Here is a 13841-nt window from a genome sequence, read left to right as displayed (position 1 = left end):
CTGTCAGAAAACAAAAAAAAAAATAAGATGAAAATTTATTATCGATCATCGCTTATTGGTCTCGTCATGCTCACAATTCTTCTGCTTGGTACGTATTTACAGCTAATTTATTAATATATTCTAAATAAATTTATTTTGATGCCGTATTATTTAATATACTCATATCACTTGTGTGTCTATTCTGTAATATTGAGTTTGATATTTTCCAAGAATAATCAATGATCAAGAAAAAGTTGCTTAAACTTTCAAATTAGTCAACAAATATACAAAAAAAATTCCGCCAAGCATATGTTAATAAAAAGAAATTTATATTCTAAATACAAAAAAACTAAAATTATGTTTTAATTATTAAAAACAGGAGTAGTAGCGAATGCTCAAAAAGGAGGACCAGTCCGAAAACAATGTGTTGAACAATACCCGGACCCAAATGGAAAATGCGTTATCGACCAATGTAAAGCCCAATGTGCCAAAAACAGAAAAGGAGGGCTAGCTAGATGCATTGATACTGGCAAAGGACACATGCAATGCAGATGCGATTATCATTGTTGATTTTTATCTACGTTGAAACTCAAATAATATTTATAATAATACAATAATACAGCCTCATTATCAATGAATAGAATTTAAATATTAAGAATTTTGTTGGTGATTGATGTGTAATAAGGTGTACTAGATTACTAAATATAAATCCAAATTCACATATTTCTGTCTTTTTGTACAATAACGTAAAATAACCGAAAAACATTAAATGAGAATTAGCAGTTATTTCATATAGAAGCTGAAAGAAATTTTTTATTTTAACATTTAACCATTTATCATTTTCACAATCAAAATCAGATTTATTAAGAAATTTATATTTCAAAGAGATTTAACAAAAAAAAGTGTTAACCATTTCATTGGAATTAACAAAAGCAAGAATCACATTTATCTTAAATATAACTGAGGTAGATGCATTGATACATGCCAAGGACACATGCAATGCAGGTGCGATTATCATTGTTGATTTTTATCTATGTTGAAACTCAAATAATATTTATAATATTGCAATAATACTACCACTTTATCAATGAAAAGAATTACAATATTCATAATTTTGTTGGTGATTGTTGTGTAATAAGGTGTACTAGATTAGTAAATAAAAATAACAAATTTGCATACTTCTGTGTTATTGTACAATAACGTGAAATAACCAAAAAATAAATGAGAATTTGTAGGTATTTCATATAGAAGCTGAAAGAATTTGTTTTTTAATATTTTACCATTTATCAATTTCACTATAAAAATCAGATTTTTAATGATATTTATATTCCAAAGAAATTTTACAAAAAAAAAAAGTGTTAACCATTTCACTGGAATCAGCAAAAGCAAGAATCAAATTTTTTTTATGGATTCATGTTCGGCTGCGGTTTTGGAAGAGTTTCCTGATATCATCTTTGCTTATAGATATAGTGATGAATACATGGTCTAAAGCTCACTTTCTTGTCTTTGTTTGTCTTACACTCACTCTATATATCACTTTTATCTCTTTTCAATTGTTTTACGCAGCTTTGTACTCAAGAAAACCTCAAGATTCTACCAGAGACGAGCCAGATATTATTGATCTCATGTAAGCCTTTTTCTCCAATATTCTGTAATTCGCCTTCTTCGGATATTGAAACTCAGACCTCCTGGTGTAGAAACATTAATGAACCATTTATCAAACCAACGTACCAAAAGGACTTCCACGCTAATGAATTTGTTTATGTAACTTTTCTTACGTGTCACTTATATATGTAATATTGTTAAAAATGTATATAAAGATATATATATATATATATATATAACTCTTTTTATATTTCACTTTAAAAATGAATTTTTACTTTATTAGACCAAATTACCATTAATCATTTATTTTTTGGTTTCTTTTGTTTTTAACTAGGTATTGTATAAATTTTCAATTTGTGACTTCATAGAATTTGATTTCTTACGTATATCGATAAATATTTTCAATAAAATTTAAAACAAATGACTCAAACTTTTTATCTATTAAATAAATAAAATTAGAATTGTCATTTTTTTGAGTCAAACTAGATCCTCATATTTTGGCATTTTAAACGCCACTTAACTTAATTTGGATATATTTAAATTTGTGATTGATCTATAAATATACTTCTCGGTCTTTCTTAATTTTAAAACATTATTAGTTCATTATTTAATTTATTCTGTCAGAAAACAAAAAAAAAAAGATGAAATTTTTTTATCGATCATCGCTTATTGGTCTCGTCATGCTCACAATTCTTCTGCTTGGTACGTATTTACAGCTAATTTATTAATATATTCTAAATAAATTTATTTTGATGCCGTATTATTTAATATACTCATATAACTTGTGTGTCTACTCTGTAATATTGAGTTTGGTATTTTCCAAGAATAATCAATGATCAAGAAAAAGATGTTTAAACTTTCAAATTAGTCAACAAATATACAAAAAAAAACTCCACCAAGCATATGTTATTAAAAAGAAATTTATATTCTAAATAAAAAAAAACTAAAACATATTTTAATTATTAAAAACAGGAGTAGTGGCGAATGCTCAAAAAGGAGGACCAGTCTGAAAACAATGTGTTGAACAATACCCGGACCCAAATGGAAAATGTGTTATCGACCAATGTAAAGCCCAATGTGCCAAAAACAGAAAAGGAGGGCTAGCTAGATGCATTGATACTGGCAAAGGACACATGCAATGCAGGTGCGATTATACTTGTTGATTTTTATCTACGTTGAAACTCAAATAATATTTATAATAAAACAATAATACTGCCTCATTATCAATGAAAAGAATTTAAATATTAATAATTTTGTTGGTGATTGTTGTGTAATAAGGTGTACTAGATTACTAAATGTAAGTACAAATTCGCATATTTCTGTCTTTTTGTACAATAACGTGAAATAACCGAAAAAATTAAATGAGAATTAGCAGTTATTTCATATAGATGCTGAAAGAAATGTTTTATTTTAACATTTAACCATTTATCAATTTCACAATCAAAATCAGATTTTTTAAGATATTTATATTTCAAAGAGATTTAACAAAAAAAAGTGTTAACCATTTCATTGAAATCAGCAAAAGCAAGAATCACATTTATCTTAAATATAACTGAGGTAGATGCATTGATACATGCCAAGGACACATGCAATGCAGATGCAATTTTCATTGTTGATTTTTATCTACGTTGAAACTCAAATAATATTTATAATATTGTAATAATACTACCACTTTATCAATGAAAAGAATTACAATATTAATAATTTTGTTGGTGATTGTTGTGTAATAAGGTGTACTAGATTACTAAATAAAAATAACAAATTTGCATATTTCGGTCTTTTTGTAAAATAACGTGAAATAACCAAAAAAAATAAATGAGAATTAGCAGTTATTTCATATAGAAGCTGAAAGAACTTTTTTTTTTAACATTTAACCATTTATCAAGTTCACAATCAAAATCAGATTTTTAAAGATATTTCTATTTCAAAGAGATTTAACAAAAAAAAAGTGTTAACCATTTCACTGGAATCAGCAAAAGCAAGAATCACATTTATCTTAAATATAACTGAGGTAGATGCATTGATACATGCAAAGGACACATGCAATGCAGATGCGATTATCATTGTTGATTTTTATCTACGTTGAAACTCAAATAATATTTATAATATTACAATATTACTACCACTTTTTCAATGAAAAGAGTTAAAATATTAATAATTTTGTTGGTGATTGTTGTGTAATAAGGTGTACTAGATTACTAAATAAAAATAACAAATTTGCATATTTTTGTCTTATTGTACAATAACGTGAAATAACCAAAAAAATAAATGAGAATTAGTAGTTATTTCATATAGAAGCTGAAAGAATTATTTTTTAACATTTTACCATTTATCAATTTCATCGGAGCAATCAGATATTATTAATCTCATGTAAGTCTTTTTCTCCAATATTCTGTTATTCACCTTTTCTGGATATTGAAACACAGACTTTCTCGTGTAGAAAGATTAATGAACCCTTTATTAAACCACCGTACCAAAGGGACTTTCACTCAAATTAATTTGTTTATGTAACTTTTCTTAGGTGTCACTTATATATGTAATATTGTTAAAAATGTATGTAAAGATATATATATATATATATATATATATATATATATATATATATATATATATATATATATATATATATAAATAACTCTTTTTATATTTCACTTTAAAAATGAATTTTTACTTTATTAAACCAAATTACCATTAATCATTTATTTTTCGGTTTCTTTTTTAACTAGGTATTGTATAAATTTTGAATTTGTGACTTCATAGAATTTGATTTCTTATGTATATCGATAAATATTTACATAAAATTTAATATAAATGAGTCAAAAAATTTATCTATTAAAAAAATAAAATTAGAATTGTGATTTTTTGGGTCAAACTAGATCCATATATTTTGGCATTTTAAATGCCACTTAACTTAATTTAGATATATTGAATTTTGTGATTGATCTATAAATATACTTCTCGGTCTTTCTTAATTTTAAAACACTATTAGTTCATTATTTAATTTATTTTGTCAGAAAACAAAAAAATAAGATGAAAATTTATTATCGACCATCGCTTATTGGTCTCGTCATGCTCACAATTCTTCTGCTTGGTACATATTTACAGCTAATTTATTAATATATTCTAAATAAATTTATTTTGATGCGGTATTATTTAATATAGCCATATAACTTGTGTGTCTACTCTGTAATATTGAGTTTGGTATTTTCCAAGAATAATCAATGATCAAGAAAAAGATGTTTAAACTTTCAAATTAGTCAACAAATATACAAAAAAACTCCTCCAAGCATATGTTATTAAAAAGAAATTATTCTAAATACAAAAAACTAAAATTATGTTTTAATTATTAAAGACATGAGTAGTTGCGAATGCTCAAAAAGGAGGACCAGTCCGAAAACAATGTGTTGAACAATACCCGGACCCAAATGGAAAATGTGTTATCGACCAATGTAAAGCCCAATGTGCCAAAAACAGAAAAGGAGGGCTAGCTAGATGCATTGATACTGGCAAAGGACACATGCAATGCAGATGCGATTATACTTGTTGATTTTTATCTACGTTGAAAACTCAAATAAAATTTATAATGATACAATAAAGCTGCCTTATTATCAATCAAAAGAATTTAAATATTAATATTTTTGTTGTTGATTGTTGTGTAATAAGGTGTACTAGATTACTATATATAGGTATAAAATTCGCATATTTCTGTCTTTTTGCACAATAACGTGAAATAACCGAAACAATTAAATGAGAATTAGCTGTTATTTCATATAGAAGCTGAAAGAAATGTTTTATTTTAACATTTAACCATTTATCAATTTAACAATAAAAATCAGATTTTTTAAGATATTTATATTTCAAAGAGATTTAACAAAACAAAAAGTGTTAACACTTTCATTGGAATCACCAAAAACAAGAATCACATTTATCTTAAATATAACTGAGGTAGATGCATTGATACATGCAAAATACACATGCAATGCAGATGCGATTATCATTGTTGATTTTTATCTACGTTGAAACTCAAATAATATTTATAATTATACAAAAATACTTCCTCATTATCTATGAAAATAATTAAAATATTAATAATTTTGTTGGTGATTGTTGTGTAATAAGGTGTACTAGATTACTAAATATAAATACAAATTCACATATTTATGTCGTTTTGTACAATAACCTGAAATAACCGAAAAAATTAAAGGAGAATTAGCAGTTATTTCATATAGAAGCTGAAAGATTATTTTTTTTTTAACATTTAACCATTTTTCAATTTCAAAATAAAAATCAGATTTTTTAAGATATTTATATTTCAAAGAGATTTAACAAAAAAAAAGTGTTAACCATTTCATTGGAATCAGCAAAAGCAAGAATCACATATATCTTAAATATAACTGAGGTAGATGCATTGATACATGCAAAGGACACATGCAATGCAGATGCAATTATCATTGTTGATTTTTATCTACGTTGAAAATCAAATAATATTTATAATATTACAATAATACTACCACTTTGTCAATGAAAAGAGTTACAATATTAAAAATTTTGTTGGTGATTGTTGTATAATAAGGTGTACTAGATTACTAAATAAAAATAAAAAATTTGCATATTTCTGTCTTATTGTACAATAATATGAAATAACCGAAAAATAAATGAGAATTAGTAGTTATTTCATATAGAAGCTGAAAGAATTTTTTTTAACGTTTTACCATTTATCAATTTCACAATCAAAATCAGATTTTTAAAGATATTTATATTCCAAAGAGATTTAACAAAAAAAAAAGTGTTAACCATTTCACTGGAATCAGCAAAAGCAAGAATCACATTTATTTTATGAATTCATGTTCGGCTGCGGTTTTGGAAGAGTTTCCTGATATCATCTTTGCTTATGGATATAGTGATGAATACATGGTCTAAAGCTCATTTTCTTGTCTTTGTCTGTCTTACACTCACTCTATATACCACATTTATCTCTTTTCAATTGTTTTACGCAGCTTTGTATTCAAGAAAACCTCAAGATTCTACCAAAGACGAGCCAGATATTATTGATCTCATGTAAGCATTTTTCTCCAATATTCTGTAATTCGCCTTTTCCGGATATTGAAACACAGACCTTCTAGTGTAGAAACATTAATGAACCCTTTATCAAACCACCGTACCAAAGGAACTTCCACTCTAATGAATATGTTTATCTAACTTTTCTTATGTGTCACTTATATATGTAATATTGTTAAAAATGTATAAATATATATATATAACTCTTTTTATATTTCACTTTAAAAATGAATTTTTAATTTATTAAACCAAATTACCATTAATCATTTATTTTTCGGTTTCTTTTTTAACTAGGTATTGTATAAATTTTGAATTTGTGACTTCATAGAATTTGATTTCTTATGTATATCGATAAATATTTACATAAAATTTAATATAAATGAGTCAAAAAATTTATCTATTAAAAAAATAAAATTAGAATTGTGATTTTTTTGGCTCAAACTAGATCCTTATATTTTGGCATTTAAACGCCACTTAACTTAATTTAGATATATTTAACTTTGTGATTGATCTATAAATATACTTCTCGGTCTTTCTTAATTTTAAAACACTATTAGTTCATTATTTAATTTATTTTGTCAGAAAACAAAAAAAAAATAAGATGAAAATTTATTATCGACCATCGCTTATTGGTCTCGTCATGCTCACAATTCTTCTGCTTGGTACGTATTTACAGCTAATTTATTAATATATTCTAAATAAATTTATTTTGATGCCGTATTATTTAATATACCCATATAACTTGTGTGTCTACTCTGGAATATTGAGTTTGATATTTTCCAAGAATAATCAATGATCAAGAAAAAGATGTTTAAACTTTCAAATTAGTCAACAAATATACAAAAAATCTCCTCCAAGCATATGTTATTAAAAAGAAATTATTCTAAATACAAAAAACTAAAATTATGTTTTAATTATTAAAAACAGGTGTAGTTGCGAATGCTCAAAAAGGAGGACCAGTCCGAAAACAATGTGTTGAACAATACCCGGACCCAAATGGAAAATGTGTTATCGACCAATGTAAAGCCCAATGTGTCAAAAACAGAAAAGGAGGGCTAGCTAGATGCATTGATACTGGCAAAGGACACATGCAATGCAGATGCGATTATACTTGTTGATTTTTATCTACGTTGAAACTCAAATAATATTTATAATAATACAATAAAACTGCCTCATTATCAATGAAAAGAATTTAAATATTAATAATTTTTTTGGTGATTGTTGTGTAATAAGGTGTACTAGATTACTAAATATAAGTACAAAATTCGCATATTTCTGTCTTTTTGTACAATAACGTGAAATAACCGAAAAATTAAATGAGAATTAGCTGTTATTTCATATAGAAGCTGAAAGAAATGTTTTATTTTAACATTTAACCATTTATCAATTTAACAATAAAAATCAGATTTTTTAAGATATTTATATTTCAAAGAGATTTAACAAAAAAAAAGTGTTAACCATTTCATTGGAATCAGCAAAAACAAGAATCACATTTATCTTAAATATAACTGAGGTAGATGCATTGATACAGACAAAGGACACATGCAATGCAGATGCGATTACCATTGTTGATTTTTATCTACGTTGAAACTCAAATAATATTTATAATTATACAAAAATACTTCCTCATTATCAATGAAAATAATTAAAATATTAATAATTTTGTTGGTGATTGTTGTGTAATAAGGTGTACTAGATTACTAAATATAAATACAAATTCACATATTTATGTCGTTTCGTACAATAACCTGAAATAACCGAAAAAACTAAATGACAATTAGCAGTTATTTCATATAGAAGCTGAAAGATTATTTTTTTTTAACATTTAACCATTTTTCAATTTCAAAATCAAAATAAGATTTTTAAGATATTTATATTTCAAAGATATTTAACAAAAAAAAGTGTTAACCATTTCTTTGAAATCAGCAAAAGCAAGAATCACATATATCTTAAATATAACTGAGGTAGATGCATTGATACATGCAAAGGAGATGCGATTATCATTGTTGATTTTTATCTACGTTGAAACTCAAATAATATTTATAATATTACAATAATACTACCACTTTATCAATGAAAAGAGTTACAATATTAATATATTTGTTGATGATTGTTGTGTAATAAGGTGTAGTAGATTACTAAATAAAAATAAAAAATTTACATATTTCTGTCTTTTTGTACAATAACGTGAAATAACCAAAAAAATAAATGAGAATTAGTAGTTATTTCATATAGAAGCTGAAAGAATTTTGTTTAACATTTTACCATTTATCAATTTCACAATCAAAATCAGATTTTTTAAGATATTTATAATCTAAAGAGATTTAACAAAAAGAAAAATGCTAACCATTTCATTGGAATCAGTAAAAGCAAGAATCACATTTATTTTATGAATTCATGTTCGGCTACGGTTTTGGAAGAGTTTCCTGATATCATCTTGCTTATGGATATAGTGATGAATACATGGTCTAAAGCTCACTTTCTTGTCTTTGTTTGTCTTACACTCACTCTGGATATTGAAAGTCAGACCTCCTGGTGTAGAAACATTAATGAATCCTTTATCAAACCACCGTACCAAAGGGACTTCCACTCTAATGAATTTGTTTATGTAACTTTTCTTACGTGTCACTTATATATGTAATATTGTTAAAAATGTATATAAAGATATATATATATATATATAACTGTTTTTATATTTCACTTTAAAAATGAATTTTTACTTTATTAGACCAAATTACCCTTAATCATTTATTTTTTGTTTCTTTTTTTTTAACTAGGTATTGTATAAATTTTGAATTTGTGACTTCATAGAATTTGATTTCTTATGTATATCGATAAATATTTTCAATAAAATTTAAAATAAATGAGTCAAACTTTTTATCTATTAAATAAATAAAACTAGAATTGTGATTTTTTTGGGGCAAACTAGATCCTTATATTTTGGCAGTTTAAACGCCACTTAACTTAATTTAGATATATTTAATTTTGTGATTGATCTATAAATATACTTCTCGGTCTTTCTTAATTTTAAAACACTATTATTTCATTATTTAATTTATTCTGTCAGAAAAAAAAATAAGATGAAAATTTATTATCGATCATCGCTTATTGGTCTCGTCATGCTCACAATTCTTCTGGATATTGAAACTCAGACCTCCGGGTGTAGAAACATTAATGAACCTTTGATCAAAGCACTGTATCAAAGGGACATCCACTCTAATGAATTTGTTTATGTAACTTTTCTTACATGTCACGTATATATGTAATATTGTTTAAAATGTATATAAAGATATATATATATATATATACATATATATATATATATATAACTCTTTTTATATTTCACTTTAAAATGAATTTTTACTTTATTAGACCAAATTACAATACTTAATTTTGGATTGATTAACGTAAAGGGGAATGAGATAAGTATCAATAATATTAAAATTATAACTGGCAGGACCCACTTAACTCTAAGTATAAAATTTAATTATTATATTATAAACATTTATATTTGTTAATAAATACAAAATAAATAGTAATTTCACTTTTTATATTTACCTCTCTAATATTGCAAAAGAGAATATAAATTATTTTCACCTACTATTAAAGTATAATATTTAATTACAATAAATTATGACATATTTTTCAAAAATCATTATCAAACTACAACAACATAACTTATATTTCAGTCTAAGAAATTAGAATTTATTCAACTAGACATTAATTAATTTACATTTTGAATATTTTACACACATATTAAATTTATTAATTAACAAAGGACATGATGTTAAAATAGAGTTTGACAAGGCTTAAGTGACCTTTTTAATATTAAACAGAATATATTAAAAATTAAAATTTTAAAATATTTTTCAAAAAATTGTTTGGTTTTTGGTGCGGGTTGAGTTTGATATTTGCTTTCAGATATCAATACTATTAAATTAGAAACATATCAAGTTGATAATAGTTGAATTCAACTTAAAAAATATAACTGCATCTAAAATATAACTACATTACATAAAATATAATTGCATAAATATACAAATAAAAAACACACACAATTCCTAAAAAGTCTAACTGCCGTTTGTCATATCTTTTCAGCTTCTTTTATTTGCTAACAAATCTAACTGTTTACAACTACATAAAAAAACACACGAGTTCTCAAAAACCCGTACTAATAATAATTATAAAAATTAAAACAAAAATAATTACAAAAACATAAATATCATTACAAAAAATACAAATATGAAAATTAAATTTATAAAAATAAACTAAAACAAAAAATAAACCCGCCCTTTCAAGGGCAGATCAAAATCTAGTATAATTTATATTTAAAAATTTAGGTACCCATTTGATTCTCAATTCTATTTCAGTTTTTTTGGTTCTAGGTTACGTCATCGATCAATTATTTATGAAATTCAGTTTAGTTATGTTTTTTTTTCAATAATTATTTTTCAAAAATTTTATTTAATTTCAAAAACAAAGAAAATACAAATATGAAATTTTCAAAATAAAGTAAGACAAAAATATACCCGCCCTTTCACAAAAAAACTCTAAGCATATGTTATTAAAAATAAAATTATATTCTAAATATGAAAACTAAATTATGTTTGAATTATTAAAAACATGAGTAGTGGTGAATGCTCAAAAAGGAGGACCAGTCCGAAAAATGGAAAATGTGTTATCAACCAATGGAAAATGGACACTGTGTTATCAACCAATGTAAAGCTCAATGTGCCAAAAACAGAAAAGGAGGGCTAGGTAGATGTATTGATACAGGCAAATGACACATGCAATGCAGATACGATTATCATTATTGATTTTTATGCACGTAGAAACTCAAATAATATTTATAATAATATAATAATACTGCCTCTTTATCAATGAAAAGAATTAAAATATTAATAATTTTGTTGGTGATTGTTGTGTAATAAGGTGTACTAGATTACTAAATATAAATAACAAATTCACATATTTCTGTCTTTTTGTACAATAACATGAAATAACCAAAAACGTTAAATGAGAATTAGTAGTTATTTCATATAGAAACTGAAAGAAAGTTTATTTAAAACATTTTACCATTTATCAATTTCACAATCAAAATCAGGTTTTTAAAGATATTTATATTTGAAAGAGATTTAACAAAAAAAAGTGTTAACCATTTCATTGAAATCAGCAAAAGCAAGAATCACATTTATCTTGAATATAAATGAGGTAGGGTACTGATTCATCCATCCATAGTAGTCTTGCAATTAATTTTTTAAAAATAGATGTAAAATTTATGCAACCGAATATTATGTACAGCAAGTTCTTGTATGTTAAAAAAAAATTCAAGCGCGTAATAATTGTACGATGAAACTTTATATGATGGCATTTACTCTTTATTTAAAGTAGGTATGACATAAAATTCGCAACCCAAAGTCTGAACCCAAACCAAAATGTGCGATCCGTACTCAGTCTGAAAAAAATTCTTGAAAATTGTCTAAATGAAAGAAATCGCTCATTAAATAAATTATGACTTATGTTTTAATACTATTGATAATTTTATTTTAATATTTGAGATGGAAATGAAATTTTTTCTAACAGAATATTTTTCAAAAATAATCAAAATAATAAAAAATACCAATAATGAATATTTATTTGTATTTCAAATAAAAAGACAAAGATACTGGAAGATATTATAGTTATATTATGTAAAATTTGATAATTGTTTTTTTTAAATGGCCCAATGAAAAATCACACATGAAATAAATATGACTTATATTTTACATGGTGATCATATATAATCAAGACTTGTTTATATTCTTCATGCAGCATTCTATCAGACATTAAAAAAAGGATATATTTTCACAAAATGCATATTTAATAAATAATATTAATTAAATTTTTTGTAAAACCTAACTCGTGAACCAGCCTCGGTTGACCATGAAAGAACTTTAAAAATTTTTATAATATTTTTTATAAATTTATTAAACTTCTCCTATACTTTATAATAGTACATAAACTGGATAAACTATTTAATTTATAATATAAATTAAATGTATTATTTTACATTATGTATTTTAATTTACAGATTTTGTAATGAACATTATTATTACAATTTTAGTGTATATACTTTTTTTCTTTTATATAATTGGCTTAAATCTATTTATAAATTAAATTTATGATTGCTAAAGTGACTTGCGAATAATATTAATTTTTGATAGATCTAAGATAATTTAATATTATTTTACATGTATACTTTATAAACAACAAGATATGAGCCCGTTGCGTTGCAACGGGTTTTATTTGATGTTTTAATTTAATAAAAATTATAAATAATAAATCATTTTATTATAGTTTTATGATTATTTTTTGCATATGTTGTTTGAGATTTATTTTATAATTAAAACTAGTTTTCACATATAAGTTCAAGTTAATATTTGTATTTTATAATCATGGTGCATAGATGAATTGTTATAAACTTTGTACATAGGATTATAGAAAATACTATATCAACGTTTAGAATGAACTCAACCTGAAATAAGAAACTGAATGAAAAGTAAAAAGAAATGAAAGTCAAATACACCAATCGAGTCAGTGTCAACTTTATACATGTTTTATGTACTAATTAATTTTATTATTAAATAAGTCTTTAAAGTTTTATTTTGCTAGGATTTTTTAAAGAAAAGGAAAACATTGTATTTTATAAATCTCTTTTTTATTTACAATAAAAAACATATTAAATACTCTTTTACAATTTTGCTTAAGATTTTAGAATCAGAAAATTATTGTCATATAACCTATTACGATTATTTTCTCTTTAGAATTTCAGAACAAAATAAATTGCTACCAGATAATTATTTTTATTTATTAATATATAATTTTAAAAATAATGTTTTAACAATTCGTATTAATACTAATTATACACTTTTTGTTATTTAAATAATACTAATTTTACAATTTTTTGTTGATTAAATAATTTTTAATATCATGTTTATCATCAAATGCTCTCTTAATAATATTATCAAATAAATTTTTACAATTCTCTTTTGTTTAGGACTTACAAATATGATACAAATTTATTTTGTTTAGGATATTTTATAAAAAACAAACAACTATCAATTATTCTTTTACACTTTTTACGATATTAGAAAAGGAAATTAATATTATATAATATTTTACAATTATATTTTTCTAGGATTTAGAAAAATAAAATTTCT

General features: G+C 24.2%; 1 long non-coding RNA gene across 2 annotated transcripts; it reads left to right on the top strand.

The window, feature by feature from the left end:
• LOC117134095 lies at positions 1–13455 on the top strand. 2 transcript variants are annotated; one of them, XR_004458238.1, is made up of 3 exons: positions 1–88; positions 2557–2728; positions 8634–13455. It is a non-coding gene; the product is annotated as an uncharacterized LOC117134095 (long non-coding RNA). The 2 variants fall into 2 exon arrangements; XR_004458237.1 differs by lacking the exon at positions 8634–13455 and adding an exon at positions 3636–5048.
• The last annotated feature ends 386 nt before the right edge of the window (positions 13456–13841 follow it).

The sequence above is a fragment of the Brassica rapa genome, chromosome A05, assembly GCF_000309985.2.
Source record: "Brassica rapa cultivar Chiifu-401-42 chromosome A05, CAAS_Brap_v3.01, whole genome shotgun sequence".
NCBI classification, from domain to species: domain Eukaryota; kingdom Viridiplantae; phylum Streptophyta; class Magnoliopsida; order Brassicales; family Brassicaceae; genus Brassica; species Brassica rapa.
Note: the sequence above shows the minus strand (reverse complement) of the source record. Positions and strands in the feature narration are given on the sequence as shown.